Raw genomic sequence first — 20,908 nt, forward strand, 5'->3', positions numbered from 1 at the left:
AGAGCACATATGGGAGGAATGTGGATAGATAAGAAACACAAAACTTGAAAGTGTTTGATGTCCCCATTGCAGAAGAGCTAATACAATACCATAAACAACCCAAGTGTATATGGGAAGGTGACCAAGAGGTAGTAAAGAGGTCTGGTATATGAATCAATTCAGGTTGTAATATACTTGTGCATTGAATAAATGCTGGGAATCTCTCTTTATAGTTATCCTTATTTCTACTTCCAAAAATGCTTTGTCTTTCTGATTATTGCTCATGTCTACACTTCAACAAAACTGTAGAAAAGGGCAGAACAGGTTCTGCCTGGAAGCGAGGGGATGGTGAGGAGAGGGAAGGGTGAGGGGTAAGGGGGAGAAATGTCCCAAACAATGTATGCATATGTGAATAAATGAATAAAGAAAAAACAATGCCAAATATCACAGCTCCTGACTCATTTGGGAACCTAGACCTAAAATAATGATGATGACAATGACAATGATGATAAAAGAATGTGAAAGAGAGTCTATGGTGAATCAACAGGAGGGAGGAAGGCAAAAAAGGATAATGAGAGGTAAAAAACATCAAAATATGCTAAAGATATATATATGAAGAAGTGAATATGATGCAGGTGATGAACTTTTTCAGGGTACACTGTAGACATGTATAGAATTAACACAATGAACCCCCCTTGGATTTTTAATGAATGTTCATTAAAAATATAAAGTAAAATGAAAATATAATGAACTATTTTTAAAAATGAGAAAAATGGAATTATGTAGTTTGTAGAAAAATGGATGGAACTAGAGATCATCCAGTTAGACAAAGTAAGTCAGATTGAGAAAAACATATATGTGTGTGTGTGTGTGTGTATTACATGCAGAATGTATGTCTGTATTCTGCATGTGATAGCTGTGTATAAAGATAGATGTCCACATCTCTCTCTCTCTCTATCCTATACATACATATACATACATACATACATACATACATACATACATGAATATATATATATATATACATATATGCACAAATACATGTATATGTTTGCAGGTAAAACCAGATGGGATGGTGAAAAGAGAGGGTGATGGGGAAGAATATTATCAAATACATTTATTATGTTTATGTATGAAAATAGCATAATTAAACACATTACAGTTGTAAAAAAAATCAGGAGTGGGGAAAAAGGGATAAGAAAGTGTAGTGGGGAGTGAATATGACATAGTGTGTTATATGCAACCCCTTTGAATAATTAATAGTCACTAATAAATTTTTTAAAGGTGTCACTAGAGAGATATACATTGAGCACAAATTTTAAAGGACACACAGAAATATGGGAAAAGCATTCATCATCAGTTGAATGTAAGGATGATAAAGTCACTATGAAACCATCAAGAGGGGTGAGGAACCAGCTGATGTTTGTGAAACCTTAAAGATGGAGGCCTCCATAGGTCTAGTGTTTGCATTCTATGAACCTTCCAAATCCACTATAGGAGAAAACACCAGCTGGCTTCATGGTTAGACAGACCAGGCTGCAATCCTGGGGGCCTGGGCAAACTCTAGCATCCACATCTGCAAACCTTGGGTGAATTATAATTCTAACCCCCAGGTTCCTGAATGTCAGGACATTAGATGGGCATCCAACCTCAGTGATGTAGAGAGGCTTCCTAAACAAGTGTGATCACGTCCACACCTCTTGTAAATCCACGTAGACAGAGAACCATCCCAACTAAGCTATCATCAGTAAGACCTACCTTTCATTGTGATGAGTTTCTTTTTTAAGTGTTATTTTTTACCAACGAAAAAGTACTAGACAATAAAATATACTTATTGAGCAAACTATTTAATAGAGCTAGAAGCATGTTCTGTGCTGGATAATTCAAAGGAATTAATGTTCTTGAATTTTAAAACTAATTATTTTTTAAATCTTCATTTCTACTCCTTGTACTATGACCTTAAATTACTCTATAATGTTACACTTAAAATATGACATTAAAGACTAATTTAATAGAAGATCAACAGAATTAACTTATCATGTTGTATACTTTCAGATCATATTAAAAAGACTGAAGAACATCTAAAAACAATAGCAAAAGACCAGCTGTGCAACAGTACTCTTCTCTACAAAGTGGCCTTAATTCCAGCCCCTACAGTTCTTCATACAGGAAGTTTTTAAGCTACAGTTCATTTGAAGGCATGTTTTACGTGGACTTGTAACTTCACTGACATGTGCATTCACTCATTCAATCATCTAAAGGCTGTACACTGAAATTCACCACATACATGATGGTGTGTGCACCAAGCAGAAGAATGGCTCACAGCCCTGGCTTCATAGCCAGGCTTTCAGTTCTACACTGCAATGAAACACGTTCATCCTAAATAACTGCTCTAGGGATCTAGAGTGGAGGTGCAGCCAGTCATTTCTTGCAGACCTTTCCATGAAGGAATTGACATTCCTAAAAATAACCTCAAGACAGATTTATTAAAGTCTAATGCAAATTTATTAAATTTATTAAAATCTAATGCAAAACATATGAGTACAGATTTCTTAAGTCACTATTGCTTCTTTTATTGGTTTTGAAAAATCCCACAAAAGTTTTATTCTCTCTATCTCATCATTGTCTCTAGAAAAAATTACTGAATTATTTCAATATTTAAAATGAGACATATTTTCCTTTTAAATTCTTCAGTGGAGCAATTGTTTTCTTATTATTTTAATTAGTTAGATATGTTTTTTATTTGTTGAGTTCTAAATCCAAAATTTCCCTTTCTTTGTGTTTTCTTCATTAGGATTTTAGAGCTAGGGAAGGCCTCTTTATTTCAAATGAGGACCCTGAGACCCAACTGACAGCCAGCCAATGCCTATGGTTCCTAAATTGAGGTGGTACAAGTGACGTGGGTGTAGAGTTCCAACAGGCCTCCTGAATCACACCTCCTGGTGAGTGCTGGCACTGTTAAGTGAACCTGAAGTGAGGACTGGGAAAGCCCCCTGCATAGCTGGTGTCGAGGTACAGGGCCCCTGTGTGTGAGGCACAGCTGCAGGAACCATGGCATCTCATCAGGCCTCTGCTTCTTCCTCTGCAGCTAGGCAGTGGTTGGATTCACTATGAGGGACAGTGCTTAGTGCTTGGCACACACAGCGTAGCTCACTACTGATTGCTATTATTCATTTCTTTCACCACACAGGCCATTCAAGACCTTTGCCATTCATTTACCCAAGGCACATAGATAGGACAGAGGAGGGAAAGCTGAGGTGTTCCTGGAGGACAAAAATATAAATTTTCCCGTATCACTGCCAATTACTAGACAGCCAGACTTTCTTGTCCACTAGCAGAAAAAATCAGACTGGAATTTTATAAACTTTGACATTGGTTTAATAACCCAAGTCTAATAAACATCTGTCTATTAATGTACAATTTTCTATTTGAGTTAGAAAACAACATAAAAATCAGCACATTAGTAAGCCACGCATGGAATTAACACTCTCCCCAACAAACCTATGTGTTCCTCATGGCATTGTGTGGGGATCAAAGGACCCTGATGTGCTCATCAGGCTAGGGCTTACAGTGACATGCAAGGGATTCCTGCCAAGGAGACTGGTGGGCTCCACATCATAAAATATCTAAATCAGAGGGCCCATATCATACAATGTAGCTACACAGATATACATGTGTACACACATTTTACAGTTAGTCCTATCAAAACCCTCAGGTGCAGGCTATAAAGAGTAAAAATATATTGTAACACATAGTAATGCCATCCTGAAACTGTAGCATGTATTAATATGTATATAGTCTATGGTGTTTCTAGAACTGAATAGTATGTGACATAGATACATTAATATGGATAATATTGTAGTTCCCTATAGATAAATCAGACAGGGAACACATTATTGGCACACAATCAATATTACAGCAACCAAAAAATGATAGAGTGGATCCAAATTTTGAAATAAAATTATACCTCATTTCTGTCCCTGACTAGGGAAAAGGGCTGGATGACCTATAGCTCACAGTTGCCTAGAAGCAACAATGGTTTAAAACTCACAGCACCCAGCTAAGCCAAACCCATGGAGTATCTATAGAGGAGAGGCTTTTCTGATGGACTGATAGAGGAGGTCCCTGATATTTTGCAGACACTGAAGAAAGTTGAGGATGAGACCAAACTGGGAGAACTCAGTGCTGCCATCTGGCAACATCTCCAGTGAAACCAGCTATAGAGGAGCATGACAGCAATGCGTAGTCTGCACCAGAAAACATATGTACTGAGATCTAGAATCCACAGGTGCAAATGCATAGTTCTCACTTGCAAAAGGGAAAACAAACCACAATCATTAGGAATTTTGGCACTCTTCCTGTTGCCTCGCTGAATGAGGGGACAACAAATGAACCAGTGGATGCATGAGAAAAGTAGACACACTGGGGAAGGACAATGGTAGTTCATTAATTTCTTACACATGAATGTATAGCAAGATGTTAACACTTCCAATGCTAACAAACGTTACTGAAAGAAAAATCAAAATGGCTTGGAACATAGCTACAGTTCTAGTTAAATCCATGGTATGTTGAGTTGAATCTTCTAAAGCTTATGAGCATAAAAGACACTACTTACGGGTACAAAACACTAAATTTTCAGTTACTGTAAGTATCAATGCATCATAAAAACTAGGTATTAGGTCAATGAAGTTGACATGTACTGTTATGAACACTAATGTAACAACAAACTGGATAACCAAGAAGAGATGGATAGATTCCCAAACACAGGCAACCTACTCAAACTGAATCAAGAAGAAAAAAAAAGTGAACAGAATCATGACAAATAGAGTGAATTAGTAACTAAACATCCCCACAAAGAAAACCCCAGAACTGTAGGGACTCAATGGAAAAGAATGAGAAATATGCAAAGAGTAATGCCAATGCTTTTTAAACTTCCAAAAATGGAGGAGGGAACATCTCCAATATTTGTAAGGACAGAATCACACTGATGCCAAAGACAGAAAGACTTCACCAGAAAAGAAAGCTATAGGCCAATGTCTTTGATGAATATGGATGCAAAACTCTAATAAAATGCTAGAGAAAACATTCAATGACTCATTCAAGATATTATATACCATGAGGATGACCATGACCTGGTGACCAAGTGGGATTTATCCCTGGAATGCAAGGATGGCTCAACATGTAGGGATCAATGAGACACATCACATTAACAGAATGAACTGGAAAAAACACAATCAGCTCAATTGACACAGAAAAAACACATCTGATGAAATTCAACATCTATTCATGATCAAAACCCTCAACATAATGGGAATGGGAGAAACTTACTTTAACAATAGAAATAAAATATGAAAAGCTCACAGGTAACACCAGATGCAATGGGGGAAAACTCAGAGCTTTTCTGCTGAGATATGTGTGATGCAAGGATGCCAACTCTAGACCCTTGTATACAACATAGAACTGGGCATGCCAGTGAAAGGAAATATACAAGAAATAAATGTAAGCATGTAAAGCAGGAAGGAATATTATCATTTCTTTTTCCTTACTTTTGCAAAATCAGAGAACAAAGGGGGGCAGAACAGACCCTTCCCGGAGAGGCTGATAAAACAGGGAATGGGGAATAGATCGGGAAATGGTATAAAAGGGTGAATATATTGCCAAACTTGTGCTCCCATGAATGTAAACAGAAAAAAAGACAGTTGTTGAAATTCTTGAATGGGGAAAGAGAGTAAAAGAATGTTGAAAAGGGTAAATTTAAATATGATATTCTTGATATGTTGTTAGAACCTTTGCAAATGCCACAATGTATCCCTATCCAGCACAACAAAATTAAAAAGTGACAATATGACTTTCATTCAATTTAAGTCTTTCAATAATTTTTCCAGAATTTGTCAGGTCTATTTTCTTAACATGTTCAGTAATTTTCAATATAATGCCCCCCTCTTTTCATCCAAGACATTTTAAGACAAACATTTAACTTACAGTGTAGTTATAGATTTGCCAAAATTTTACAAAGATAATATGTGTCTCCTATATACAACAAGCAATTTTTCCTACCATTTTTAAAAATTAATTTACTGTGAAACACACAAAACCATAAAAATTATATAAACTAATAGAGTTTATTATTATGATAGTTACATGTTATTTTGATACAAGTATAAGTTGTATAATGTGTAAATCAAGTTAACATATGCATTGCTTCAAACATATAATTTCCTTATGGTAAAAATTTTAAAAATCATTTTCTAGCTTTTTAAATGCATAGTGCCTAATTATTACTTATAGTCATCCTACTGTGCAATGGTACATAAGAACTTCTTACAACTTTCTGTGTATGTCTTCATTCCAATTGGTAAACCTTCCCTCATAACCATCTCTCTCCTGTTTTCCCATTTGTTTACCATCTCGCCACTTTCAACGTCGAATGTTCTCCACTTCCATTCAACACATCAATTTCAATGGCTCTATAGCACTGCATCATGCATATATACATATTATGTGTATATATATATATATATACATATACACATATACATACATACATATATGTATGTATGTATATGTGTATATCTCATCTGTTTTGGATATATCCCCAGTAGTGGAATTTCTGGATCAAATTGCAGTTCTGTTTTTAATCTTTTTTTCTTTTTTTATTATTCATTTAGTCACATGTACATACATTGTTTGGGTCATTTCTCCCCCCCTCGATCCTGTCTCCACCCTCTCCACCCCCGTCGCTTCCAGACAGAACCTATTCTGCGATTTTCTCCACTTCCATTGAACTGTAGAAATAAGCAATAATAAGAAAAATATAGCATTTTTCCTAGTTGAGATAAAGACAGCTATACAGAGAGATTCCTAGCAATGCTTTCATGTACAAATGTGTTACAAACCAGGTAGATTCATCTGTAACTGATCTTTTCACTAGTTCCTGGTACTCTTCTCGTGTTGACCTCTGTTGCTTTAAGGTTTCTGTAGTAATTCCTCTGGAGTGGGGACATCAAATGCTTTCATGTTTGGGTTTTCTGTCTAACCCCATACCTCCTGAGAGGAACCACTACAGTGTTTTCTATATTGGCTATAGTAATTTACATCCCCACCAACATTTGGCAATGATTTCCTTTTCTCACACCCTGAATAGTATTTGTTACCTTTAGTCTTTTAAAAAATTTAAATTATTAGTACATATGAATTGTACATATTAATGGGTTTCATTGTGACATTTCAATTCCTGCTATAAGAAAATCCACCCTCCGTACTAGCCTCTGTCCCCTTTATCCCCTATTACTCCCAGCTTTCTTATCTCTTCCTAGCAATCTCTCTTTCACATTTTGAGTATTTAAAAATTTTGCATTCCACATATTGGAGAAAACATGTGGTATTTGTCTTTCCATATATTGGTTATTTTACTTACCTTAATGTTAAGTTTGTCAAAATTAATAAAATCACAATATTATTATTATGAACTGAAAGCTATACTTTTTTTATTTCACATAGTTTTTACCTAATGTTCTCTTTCATTCAAGATCCCATCTAGGACACTACATTTCCCTATTTTGAAATATGATCTCATTGAAGGCATAGGGATTTATGACTCAACATATGAATATTTAGGGCAATTAACATCCTCCCAAAGTTCAAGACAACTTCTACTCAACTTTCTACCTCTACACACTTGCTCTTCTTGACACTTCATACAGATGGAATCATACCATATGTCATATTTGCAATTTATTTTTCCACTTAGTTCAGTGTTTCCAAGCCCAACCTACATTATAGCATGTGTCAGCCCTCTCAAGCCTGAATAGTGAATGTTTCATTTGTTATTAAGCTTCGCAAATTCACAATTCCAAATCTGTCTCTTTATAGCATCTATTACTTATTGATATTTTATTTAATGAGAAATTGTAAGTGTGCTTTCCTTTAATTATTTAAACTTAATTCCGTTTAATTCTTTGAACATACTCATCATAGCAGCTTTGAAGTCTCTTTTGATTCACTCCATCATTTGCACACCATCAAATGTAGTTCCTGTTGTAAATGGTTCAGGATTTCTTTTTCTGGTGTGTCATGTTTTTGTTGCAAAGTAGACCTTTTAGAAAAATTGCAACTGTATATCCCACTCCTCCACATGATGTTTGTTCTTATTGTTGTTTGCTTTACTATTGATTTATTGACTTTCCTGAATTAACCATGTAAAGAATATTTTCTTTCAGCAATGTCCCTGATCACAAGTATACATTGTCCCTCTATTTTGCCTCTTAAACTAGCTATTTGGAGATTGTCCCCAAGTGGATATAAGCCAATTATTTGTAAGGATTATCTTTGAGTGATACCAATGAGGTTTTCACTCTTTTATTCCAGGTTGCATGTGTGTATGTGAGTCTGCAGGTGTCATCAGGAAGTTGATGCATGGTTTCTCACCTTCACCACAGAACTGTGAACTAGGAGTTTCCTTCTCTGGTCATGGCTTAGACATAACCAGACTGTTGAAGGTGTGTATTATTTTAATCTTTGCCTTTATGACAGAATAGCTATTTGTTCAGTTAGAATTCAGGCAAAAGTTATGTTTCAGTCCCAAGACCACTGCTACCTGTGCCGTGTTGTTGGGTAATCCTTCAATTCTACCTCATGTCCTCTGCACATTGCCCCTCTGGCAACCCAGTACATGCACAAAACCTTTAATGCACAGCCAACCATTATTCTAGAAGAGATCACTGGGTTGGCTCTTGTCCATATTCCATTAAATTTCTGGACATCTGTTGTTTTCCATTAATGAAGCTATGTGAGCCCCTTCTTAATTCTGTCCAACAAGAACTTATTGTGTGAAAATGCCCTAGAAATGAGATTCTATATTATCTTCCAAATAAAGTCAGTTCTGTCCTCTAAAGCTTCAGAACTCTCCATCCTGTGGCTTGTCTCACCTACAAGAATCTCCATTACCATACAACAGCTCAGGAAGGAAGCTGAATTTCTCAGAGATACTTCTACTCCAGGAGTGGGCACTGGGTGCAAGTGGTGGAGGTGACCACTCATCATTTTGTCTTGCTCCTTTCTGTGTGGAATTTCCACTCTACCACAAAGCTGAGGAATGTGCAAAGAAGACTCTAACTTTTTTTTGGTTAATGCCTTTGGGGAAAAACTTTCTACTACTGGAATCTTTCAAGATGTTTCTAAATATAAAAACTTATGTAGCCTTTGGAAGTCTATATTAGAAATTGCCATTACTTCTTGAGGAATAAACAGTTTTTCCTCCAATTTCAGTCTAATAGACTTGTGAAATTTTTAGTTAACATGTTTTTCCTACCAATCACTACACTAGTCACTGGAAATTCCAAGATGAACAGGATACAGTATCCAAGTTCAAAGGGTAGAGAATCTAAGGCAGTAGACTAATAGAAAAGTACAAACTACATAGTTTTTTTGACCACTTAGTAGGAATAGATATATACAAATTGTTGATGAAATATGAAGCTATCTATAGTGTGAGATATTTTGAAGTGAAGGGGAAACAAGACCATAATGCATATATATAGGAGCTAAAGAATACAGTAATTATCCTGAGATATAAAGAATTTGTAGTTATGCAGATGTTTACTAGACAATTAAAAATGTGCTGGGTAAGAATTCCTACAGGCAACTGTGAAATAAATAAAGTCAAAGGAACGTAGGCCAGGGCATACTGAAATAATTAAAAATATTTCCTTATGGCAGCAGTCACATTAGGGTAGGTGCAGGATATTTTAAAATATGTTACATCCCTTTCTTGTTGCACTCAATTCAATTTGTCATAGAAACCAAGATGCAAAGAATTATTCAGAATATGAAATTGATCCAGACCCACCACCTTAAACATTGGTGGAAAATATTGCTGAGTGGTTGTTAAGATTTCCAAATTTCATACTGTAACATAGAAAATTGTATAACAGATATTCACTGTAAATATTTCTCTTAAAAATGCAGAGAGGCTGTCATCCAAAATCATACTGTGGTTGAGCCACATTTAATCAGCTGGAAGTAAATTGAAGTACATGGAATATATATGATACTCCAAAGAATAGAATTCATAAACATGCAATGAAAATACATGGTTAAACTGCATAATAAGTTCCCAGAAAAGAAGAGTCCATAACAAAATAGTCAGTAAAAACGGTTTACCAATTTTCTACTACAATTATTTCATATATCATATTTATTTTTTTACAGTCCATAATGCCAGAGGTACAAGCTGATAGCTATAATAGGGACCTGAGCTATGAATTAGGAGAAATGGGTTCTAATTCCAGCTCTTTCATAACAACTTTTGTCACTTCAGACAAGTCCCTTGTCTTCAAAATTTGAGCATCAACATTTTAAAATGGCTAAATTGTGTGATTTTGTGTAACTTTAATTCTAGAGTATTTACTAAAATTTCAATTTTTTCTACTTAAATTATGTGTGCATTCTCAACTGATATATTACATATCAGAGCTTTTTATAATTAATATCATCAGCATTAATAGTAATTTGTTATTTTGTACTACCTTAGCATTCTTAGAGATGGTTAAACACTCCCTAAAAAGCAAACTTCTTGGGGACCCTAATGTTACCACAGTGATGTTACTTGAATTGTGCAAAAAAAAGACATTGCTCATGCTTGCATACTCAATGTGATAGCTACCTAAGATAACAAATTAATATGAAACACAGTGAAAATCATAGTAAAAGAAAAATTCTAACAAATGATTTTTTGTAAGAAGCAAACATATGTTTTTAACACTTTTTAGCACGAACTTCAGCAGTGTAATCTCTTTTAAATTTAACAAGTCAAAATGTTTATGATTCATGAATAGTGAATATGTCTGAGAATTTCACTACTTTTCTAATGGAAACAACTTTTGATCTTGGCCTGAAATATGCTAAATATTTGTGGATTAAATCCCCCTTTCTTTTTTCTGATGAATAATGTAATTAACATAGCTATTTCTCTGCTAAATTTAGTATTCATTAACACGAATTCAAATAATTACATTGTAATGAGTGACTTGCATATGATGGATGTCCTAAAGAGATTCACTCATGTTCTCCCTCCCTCTCCCCTCCTCTCTCTTGCTCTCTCTCTCCTCTTTCTCAAACACATACATATGCAAAAACATTTGTAGATTTATAATTAATGCAAAAGAAACACCCCAAAAGTGAAAAACATGATCAGCCTACATATCTATAGGTTCCTATGGAAACAAACAAAATCCCCAAAACTATATTCTCAGAATAAATAGCATTTCAGGTTGTACACAGTGACACTACTTGTAGCTTCCCAGATACTATTAAAATATGTAAAACATTTTGACTACTAGTGGACAATTATATGGGGGTTTATGAAAACAACAGAAATCACAAGAAATTCCCCTAACATTATGCATTATTCAGATGTTTTGTCTGTATCTAATAAATGCATCTCCTTTTACTGTATGCCCTCAAAATAATTTTCAAAAAATTTTTCCTTCTTTTCTTCCTTTCATTTACTTTTTTCCTTTTAGTTCCTTTAGGTAGCATATAATTAATATAAATATATGAAACCAATATATCATAAATGATAAATTACACTAACATCCATACTAGTATTAAATGTTAACATATAAAATATCAATATTAATGTCTGGGAAAACTGGCTTTTTATATGCAGTAGACTGAAACTAGACCCATCCCACCCTGTGAAAAATCAAATTCAAGGAGACAAAACTTTGAAATGGCTACAGGAAAAAAATAATTAAAACTCTAGAAGTTGTAAGACTAGATCATCATTTTCTGAATAGCACTTCAGTGGCCCACGGAATAAAAACAAGAGCTGAAAAATTAAACTGCATCAAACTAAAAAGCTTCTGCACACCAAAAGAAACAGTTATAAGAATCAGGAAACAACACAAAGACTGAAATTGTTCGTTCCACAATATACAAATGTATCAAAACAGTAAACACCAGTAGAACAAATAGTACAATTAATGAATGGGCAAATGAATTGGATCATTCTCAGAAGAATAAATACACATGGCTAATAAACATATGATAAAATATTTAGATCCCTTAGCCATAAAATAAATGCAAACACAAAGTACATTAAAAGAAAACAACCAAAAACATATGTTGGTGAGATTGTGGGAAAAAAGGAATCCTCATACACTCCTAATGAGAATGTAAACTAAAGCAATCACTGTGGAAATCAGTATGTATGTTTCTCAAAATCTAAGAAGAGACTTACTTTATAATCCCAACATATTATTCTTGGGAATATACCCAAACCAGTGAAAAGCATATGCAAGAGAGATATTTGCATATCAATGATTTTGCAGCTCTCTTCATAATAGCCAAAGTATGGAAAGATCTAAATGCCCAAAAACTAGTGACCTAATAAAGACAATACGGGGGCAATCCTCCCTTGGGAACCCCCCAATTCTAAGGCTCTACTCTCACATTTTACACTTTTCTTAGTCAATAAAATCTCCTGCTTTACCCCATAAAATAAAGAAAATATTTTTTATATGTAATGTGTATACATAATATTCATATCTATACTATATATAATACATACTGTGGAATATTACTCTGTCACAAAGAAAAATGAAATTATGTCATTTGCAGGAAGGGCGTTGGAGATCCTCATATTAACTTAGTTCAGCCAGCAGAAAAGTTCAAATGTTTCATGATCTCACATATTTGTGGGGCCTAGAATTAAAATGATCATGGTGATAATGTAATCAGACATGAATGTAAAGAAGGTCTGTGTAGGAGAGATATCAGTGGGAAGGGAAAGCCAAAGGAGAGGATACATTAGTGGTGAAGAGGATGAAAGTATACATCATCTTTATATATGAAGACTGCATAATGAATCTAACAAACATTGTTTGAAAAATAGGGCAGAAGAGATGGGAAGAATTGAAGTGTAATGGAAGGGGTGAACTTGTGTATAGTTCAACTGCACTATACACATGTATGAAATTATCACAATCTAATCCCCCAATAATGTTAATGTATGTTAAGTCATTAGCATACCTAATACATTCAAATAAAATAAAATACAAATAATAAAATTTATAATTGTGCATTTTTCTATATAGTAGTTTTACTTTTTCAACACTTTACTGCACGAATACATAGACTATATTACTAGGCACACATATGTTAGTTGAGGTTTTAAAATTTTGTATTTTTACATGTACTCACGTGTATACATTGTTTGGGTTATCTCCCCACACCCTCTTCCAGACAGAACCTATTCCACCCTGTTATGTTTTGTTGAAGAGAAAGAAATAAGCAATAATAAGAAAGACATAGCATTTTTGCTAGGTTGAGATAAAGATAGCTATGCAGAGAGATATCTTGCATTGTTTCTATGCATATGTGCATGGCAACCTACTTTGGTTCATCTCTGCCAAACCTCTTCACTACTAGTAGTCCCCTTCCCATAGTAGCCTTTGCCACTTTATTCACTCCTCTAGAATTAGCACATCAACCACATCAAGTTTTAGGTTTCCTTCCCTTTCCCTATTCCTTCTGTGCATGTTCTCACCTTAGTGTGTGAACCATGTTCAATATTTCTGCAGAAACATTCTAATTTCATGTAGTCCCATTTGTCCATCCTTTCTCTTAGTTTATGGGCTGCTGGAGATTTACTGAGGAAGTCCTTGTTTATACCTATTGCTCCAAGGGGATTCCCTGCCTTTTTCTGTACTAACTGGGTCTGATATTAAGATCCTAATTCCACTTTGAGTTTATTCTAGTACAGGGTAATAGGTAGGGATTGAGTTTCAGTTTTCTGCAGGCAGATAACCACTTCCCCAAGACAATTTGTTGAAGAGGCTATCCTGTCTCAATTATGTTTTTGGCACCTTTGTCAAAAATAAAAAAGGTGTAACTGTGTGGATTAATATCTGGATCCTCTATTCTGTTTCACTGTTCTTCATATCTTATTTTGTGCCATTTCCATGTTGTTTGCATTGCTATGGCTCTGTAGTATAATTTGAAATCGCATATTGTGACACCTCCAGCATTGCACTTTTTGCTTAGTACTCCCTTGGCTAGTCACAGTCTTTTGTGTTTCCAAATGAACTTTAGTGTAAATTTTTCAATTTCTGTGGTGAATGTCATTGGGATTTTGATGGGAATTTCATGGAACATGTAGATTGCTTTTGGTAGTACAGCCATTTCTACTATGTTGATTCTGCTAATCCATGAGCATGGGAGAAATTGCTACCTTTTGTAATCTTCTTCAGTCATTTTCTTCTGTGGCTTGTAGTTCTATTTGTAGAGGTCATTTGCATCCATTTTTAAGTACATTCCTAGGTATTTGATTTTTTTGAGGTGATTATAAATGGAATTGTTTTCCTGTGTTGTTTTCCAATTTGTTCATTCTTGGTGTATGGAAAGACTACTAATTTTTGTAAGTTGATTTGGTATCTTACTACATTGCTGAAGCTGTTTAAGATGTCTAGGTGTGTTTGGGTCACTTTGTTGGGTCTTTCAGGTATAGGATCATATTGTGTGCAAATAGGGATACTTAGAGTATTTCTTTACCTATTTGTATTATTTTTATTTCTTCTTCTTGCCTTATTGCTTTGGCTAGGAATCCTTGGACTATGTTGAATAAGAATGGGGAGAGTAAGCATCCTTGTTTTGCTCCTGACTTTGCAAGAATGATTTCAGTTTTCCCCATAAAGTATAATGTTGGTTATAGGTTTGTCACATGAAACCATTACAATTTTGGAGTACATTCCTTCCATTCCTAGTTTATACAGAGTTTTTGTCATGAAATTGTGTTGAATCTGACCAAAGAAAGGCTCTTTCTAGATCTATTGAGATGATGAATTTTTTTTTGTCATTGCTTCTATTAATGTGCTATATTACATTTATTGCTTCATGAATGTGAACCATCCCTGCATCCCTGGAATGAAGCTGTCTTGGTCATGGTACATGATTTTTCTGATATGTTGTTGTACTCAGTTTGCCATTATTTTATTGAGGATATTTGCATCAATGTTTATTGAGGATAGTGGCATGTAGTTCTCTTTTCTCAATGTGTCCTTTAGGATGAGTGTAATACTGGATTCATAGCAAGAATTATGCAGTGTTTCTATTTTGTGGAAAAGTTTAAGGAGTGCTGGTACTGGCTATTCTTTAAAGGTCTGGTTGAATTCATGAGACAATTCTTCAAGTCCTGGAGTTTTATTTTTGGGAGATTCTTTATTGCTCCTTCCTTTTTATTACTTGTTATAGATCTGCTTAGGTGGTTAATGTCCTCTTGGTTCAGTTTTGTATGGTCAAAAGTATCTATAAATTTGTCCATTTCTTCAAGATTTCCCAATTCATTTGAATATAGATTCTCTATGTAGTCTCTAATGATTCCCTGGATTTCTATTCTATTGATCTTATTGATGTCTATAGAATATTGCATTTGACAAGAAAATATACATTCTTCTCATCAGCTCATAGAACTTTCTCCAAAATTGTTATCTCCCTTTTTCCATTCTTATTTTATTAATTTTTGTCTTTTCCCTCCTCCTTTTAGTTAAATTTGCTGGGTGCTTGTGAATCTGGTTTATTTTTTCAAAGTAGTAGCTTTTGTTTTCATTCATTCTTTGTATAGTTTTTTTGGTCCCTATGTCATTAATTTTGGCCCACATTTTTATTATTTCTCTCCTTCTGTTTGTTTTGGAGTTTGCTTGCCCTTGTTTTTCTAGGAGTTTGAGACGCAGCATTAGTTTGTTTGGGATCTTTCTGCCCTTTTAATATATGCACTCATGACTATCAACTTTCCTCTTAGGACTACATTTGCTGTGTCCCATAGGTTCTGGTAGATGGTGTTTTCATTTTCATTAACTCCCAGTAACTTTTTGATTTCCTCTCTTTTTCTTCTATGAGCCACTGATCATTGAGCAATATGTTATCCATGCTCTAACTATTTGTATACTTTCTGCTGTTATTTTTATTGTTGTGTTCTAGTTTTATTGCAGTGTGGTCAAATATAATGCCTCGGGTTATTTCCATTTTCTTATATTTGCTGAAGCTTGCTTTTCACCTAATATGATCAGTTTTGGAGAATGTTCCATGAGCTGCTGAGAAGGTGTATATTTTCTTGTTGTCAAATGAAATATTCTATAGACATCAGTTAGGTCCATTTGATCTATGGCATCATTTAGTTCTAGGATTTCATTGTTGATTTTTTGTTGGAATGACCTATCTATTGGTGATAGATGGGTATTAAAATTTCCCACTACCACAATGTTGGAGTGTATATGTACTTTTAAGTCCCTTAGTTTATGTTTGATGAAATTGATTGCACTGACATTGTGTCTATATAGGTTGAAAATTGATATTTTTATGTATTGCCATTTTTCTAGTGTCCTTCTTTGTCTCATTTAATGAATGCCAAACTTTGTCTGATATATATGTTGCAACTTCTGCCTGTTTTCAGGGGCCATTGTCTCAGCAAATCTTATTCCAGCATTTCACCATAAACCAATGTTTATTTCTGTCAATAAGGAAGGTTTCTTATAAAGAAAAGATTGTGGGATCTTCCTTTTTAATCCAGCTTCCCAAATGGTGCCTTTTCATGAGGGAGTTGAGTAGTTGATATTCAGTGTTAATATTGATAGGTGTGTGGTGAATCCTGCCATTTAGTTGTGTTTGTTGTTTAAGTATTTGATTATGCCCAGCCAAACCAATGCTACTCTGTGGTTCCTTGTCTTTTCTTCTGTGTTTTGATATTTCCTGTTCTCTTATTGTTTCATGTTTTGTGTGCAGAATTCCTTGTAGAATCTTCTGTAATGGTGGCTTGGTGGTCATATATGGCTTTAGTTTCTATTTATTCTTCTGTCAGTTTTGAATGATAGTTTTGCTATGTAGAGTATCCTATGACTGAAATTATCTTAATTCAGTGCCTGAAATACCTCACTCCGTGCTCTTCTTGCTTTTAAGGTTTCCATTGAGAAATCTGGTATTATTTTGATGGGTTTTACCTTTGTCTATTTTTTGCCTTTTCTCTCTTACAGCCTTCAATATTCTCTCTGTTCACTGTTCTTATTGTTTTAATAATAATAAGCTGTGGGGAGGTTCTATTTTAGTCAAGTCTTTTTGATTTCCTGGAGCTTTCTTGTACACAAATGGGCAAAACATTCTTGAGATTTGGGAAATTTTCTATTATTATTTTATTGAATATATTACATGTCTATTCTCTTGCACCTCTTCTCCTTCTTCAATGCCCATGATTCTCAGGATTGGTCTTTTGATGGAGTTGCTGAGTTCTTGCATATTATTTCATAGCTCTTGAGCTGTTTGGCTAAAATATCTTTTGCTTTTTCTTTAATTTCTATTTTATCTTCAAGTTCTAGAATTTTGTCTTCCAGTTATACTAGTCTGCTGGAGTGGACTCCCACTGTGTTTTGTGTCTCTGATTCTTTTTGCTGAGGTTTTCCGAATATGGGGTCACTTTCCATTTAATAGTTTTTATTTTCATCTTTAATTCATTTATCTCACTATAGTGTTCTCTGTTACACTTTGGTGTTTATTTAGGATGGCTCTGAGTTCATTTCTTGTTTCTGTGTCTTCTGTGGGTTGTAATACACATGTGCATGGAAGCAATGCTAGGAATCTTTCTGCATAGCTATCTTTATCTCAAGCTAGCAAAAGTGCTATGTCTGTCTTTTATCCTTTATGTTTTCTTTTCTATGAAATTGGAGCAGAAGAGGGCAGAACAGGATCTGCCTAGAAGAGAGGGGGGACAGAAGCCATCAGAGAGCAGAGGAAGAATGCCCCAAACAATGTATACAAATAGGAATAAATTAATAAGCAATAAAAAAATTAAAAATCCATTTTTGACATACACCTCATTCCTACACCCAATGAACTATCCCATCTCTTTCAAAAGGAGTACATAAAATTTTGTAGCCTCATACCAGGGCTAATCAGCTGCCTGGAAAGCAAAGACAACCTAAGACACATCACACAAAATCCTATAGATTTCTGAATGAAAATTTCCAATGAGCAAGTTTGCTAACAGACAGGTACCTTCCTCAAAGGAAACCTACCCTCAGCAATCCTTTTTGTCCTCGTAATTATTGACAGGAAGATGCTGAAATATTAAAATCTTTTTTACCTCCATCTACTTCTCCTTATATTCATGCAAAAACTCCACATAACAAAACCTGTACTTTTGCCAAAATTCCAGAAACTAATTCCTTTTTTCATTTTACTACACTTGAGGAGCCACAAACTTATATTCATTTTCTTTTTGGAATGTGCTATTTAAAATATTCTTAAATTGCCTTACTAGGTACTTTTATTAGGAATTAAAGGTCAATTTTTTTGCCTAGGAAAAACTTTAAAACTTTTGTATCATAAACTACAATTACAGGATTAGTATGTAAAGGTTGTTTCCTCTTGGTATATTTAACCTCCCTCCACCTAGATAGCTTTGTTAATGACAACAATATCAAAGTTTTGTTATCATAGGCAACCTTACCTAAAATACAACATTCTCTATCTCTTCAACTCAGATAAAAAAAAATAAAAGTTCTTTTCAAATTCCAAGTTTACCAATAGAATCTCATGGAGCTGAGGCATCTCCTGGCCCTTTTCTGATAAAATGACCAAAGTTGTCCACAAAGGAGAACCATACATGGCAGCCATTTAATTAATTTTACATTTTTTTATAAATATAAAAAAATTACAAAATCTTTCTCCTTGTAAATTTTACTTAATAAAATTTATAAATATATAACATTCTGGAGAAATGTTCATTAATTAAAAATTACTCTTTCAAAAGCTATATATTTATCCAGTGCTCTTCAACCTAAACAGTTGCCTAACAATGATTTCAATAAAAAAATGCAATCATAAATATCAGGCTCTGCAATGCCTTTCCTTTGGAAAATGTGATATAATTCCAAATCTATACCAAAAGACCAAGTTTCCTAAATTAACTCTAAAACAGGTTTATCTAATTGGAGATATTAGAGGTCAAACACACTGTAGAAATGAATTCTTTATGTGTTTTAACAGCCAAAAGACCACTGGTCATGAATTTCAAATCCCGTTTCCATTTATTATCATATCCCATACATTTTGGCTCATCATACCTTTTTCCAAGACTTATAATTAAACTGGAAATTCAAAATGCCTCAAAAACAGGCATGGGATGTCACAAATCTGGAAGGAAGATACACTCCTGCACTCGACTGACCAACTACTACTTCACTCTTCTATTTTAAATACGGCCTTTGTCAACACACAATGGTAGACTTTGGAACAGCTCAAGTAGGAGAGCTCCTAAAACAAAGCGGGAAGTGCTGATTTTAAACGCCAGTACCACCCACCAAATTAAGAAATAAAAAAAAATCCCCAAAATAACCATACAATGCTCCTGTGCAGATAATTAATAAGTACGAAAAATAGTGTTCTGTTTGTTGTCTTACTTCTTCATCCTTCCTCTTATATCTAATGCACACAAGTGAAATATTGTTTGAACCCATTAGTAGTTCTCAAAATCCTCTATTAATATATATTAAGTAATTTAAATATAAACATCTTACAAAATATATCATCTACTACCATACAAATGCTCCTAGTATACATTTAAAAATTAACTGTGTGGCCTATGAATAAAAACCTACATTTAATACTTTTTTCATTTCTACCTACTTTACTTTAAGGAATGATCTAAAAGCACATGCATATTTTTAGAGAAATCATACCAAAACCCTAAACTCACAAAAAATTTGAAATTCAGTGTTCCCCAACATCCTCATTTTAAAATATAATCAAAGATGATTTTTTGAGAAACTTTAAAAAACCTGCCTTGGTGTTACACAACTATAATTACAAGTAGGTGGACACTAGAGAATTATGAATTTGGTGCAAACTCAGGCCAAATACAAACATCCTAAGTCAAAAGCAGTGAAAATAACAAAATGTGTTGGCCACATGGCTCAAATAGTAAACTACCTGACTAGAAGTAAGAAGCCATGGGTTTAATACCATGTATCATTTTTAAAAAGCCCGAAAAGACATCCTCTACAACAATACCACATAACACTACAAAACCAACTCAAACAACAACAATAAAATCACTAAAATATCAACTATTTCCACTATTTCAACTACCCCTATTGCTCCAGAGCCTCTGATCACTTCATCGAATTCTGGCCATAGAAGAACTCCCCCTATCTTCCAAATCATCTACAATATCACTCACAATTTATAATCCTCAATGTTGCTACCCTTCCTCAATGAAATTCTTCCCTACTAAAACAACCAATAATAAAGTTCCAAACCATCCAAATCAAATGCAAAAGTAACACACATAAATTCAAAAAGAATACAATTGCATGTTACCTCCACTATAACAGATGATTCTCAGTATGAAACCAGACTCAAATGATACTCCAAAGATATTACTATTTTAACCTAAGTACTATTTTCATCTGATCTAAACAGATTAACAAATCAAATTTTCAGTTGACTGCACGCCTAAAACAAACACAAAATTTGGACAATGACTAAAGCATATGCTGACAGAATTTGGATAAAAATAGAGTCAGAGAAATCAGTGTAAAGAATTATGGATCTCAAGACAGTCCTGAATTAAATTTATCACTGTAAGAGTGCTAATTTCAACTTAAAAAGATATATATTGCCTTTCTGATTGAAAATATAAAAAACAATACATAAGAACATTAATTATAAAGGCATTTTAAAATGCTGTCCACTTAAAAATTAAAATTCTTAGGGCATGTAAAAAGATTTTAAAAGGTAAACTAACATCAATCCTAACACAGAAAAATTACTAACATATTTAAAACACATTTTATTAGTCAGGCAACAGCAAATGTTTATCACACAATACAAAAAATGGGCAATGTGATGTGAAAATCTAATTCAAAATTTATAGTTGTCA

The 20,908-nt window shown here is 34.2% G+C and overlaps 1 pseudogene; it reads right to left on the minus strand.

Annotated features, from left to right (window-relative positions):
- The window catches only part of LOC141418137 (ral guanine nucleotide dissociation stimulator-like), a 502,720-nt pseudogene that overhangs the window by 216,841 nt on the left and 264,971 nt on the right, over positions 1-20,908 (minus strand).

This window comes from Castor canadensis, chromosome 2, assembly GCF_047511655.1.
Source record: "Castor canadensis chromosome 2, mCasCan1.hap1v2, whole genome shotgun sequence".
NCBI classification, from domain to species: Eukaryota; Metazoa; Chordata; class Mammalia; order Rodentia; family Castoridae; genus Castor; species Castor canadensis.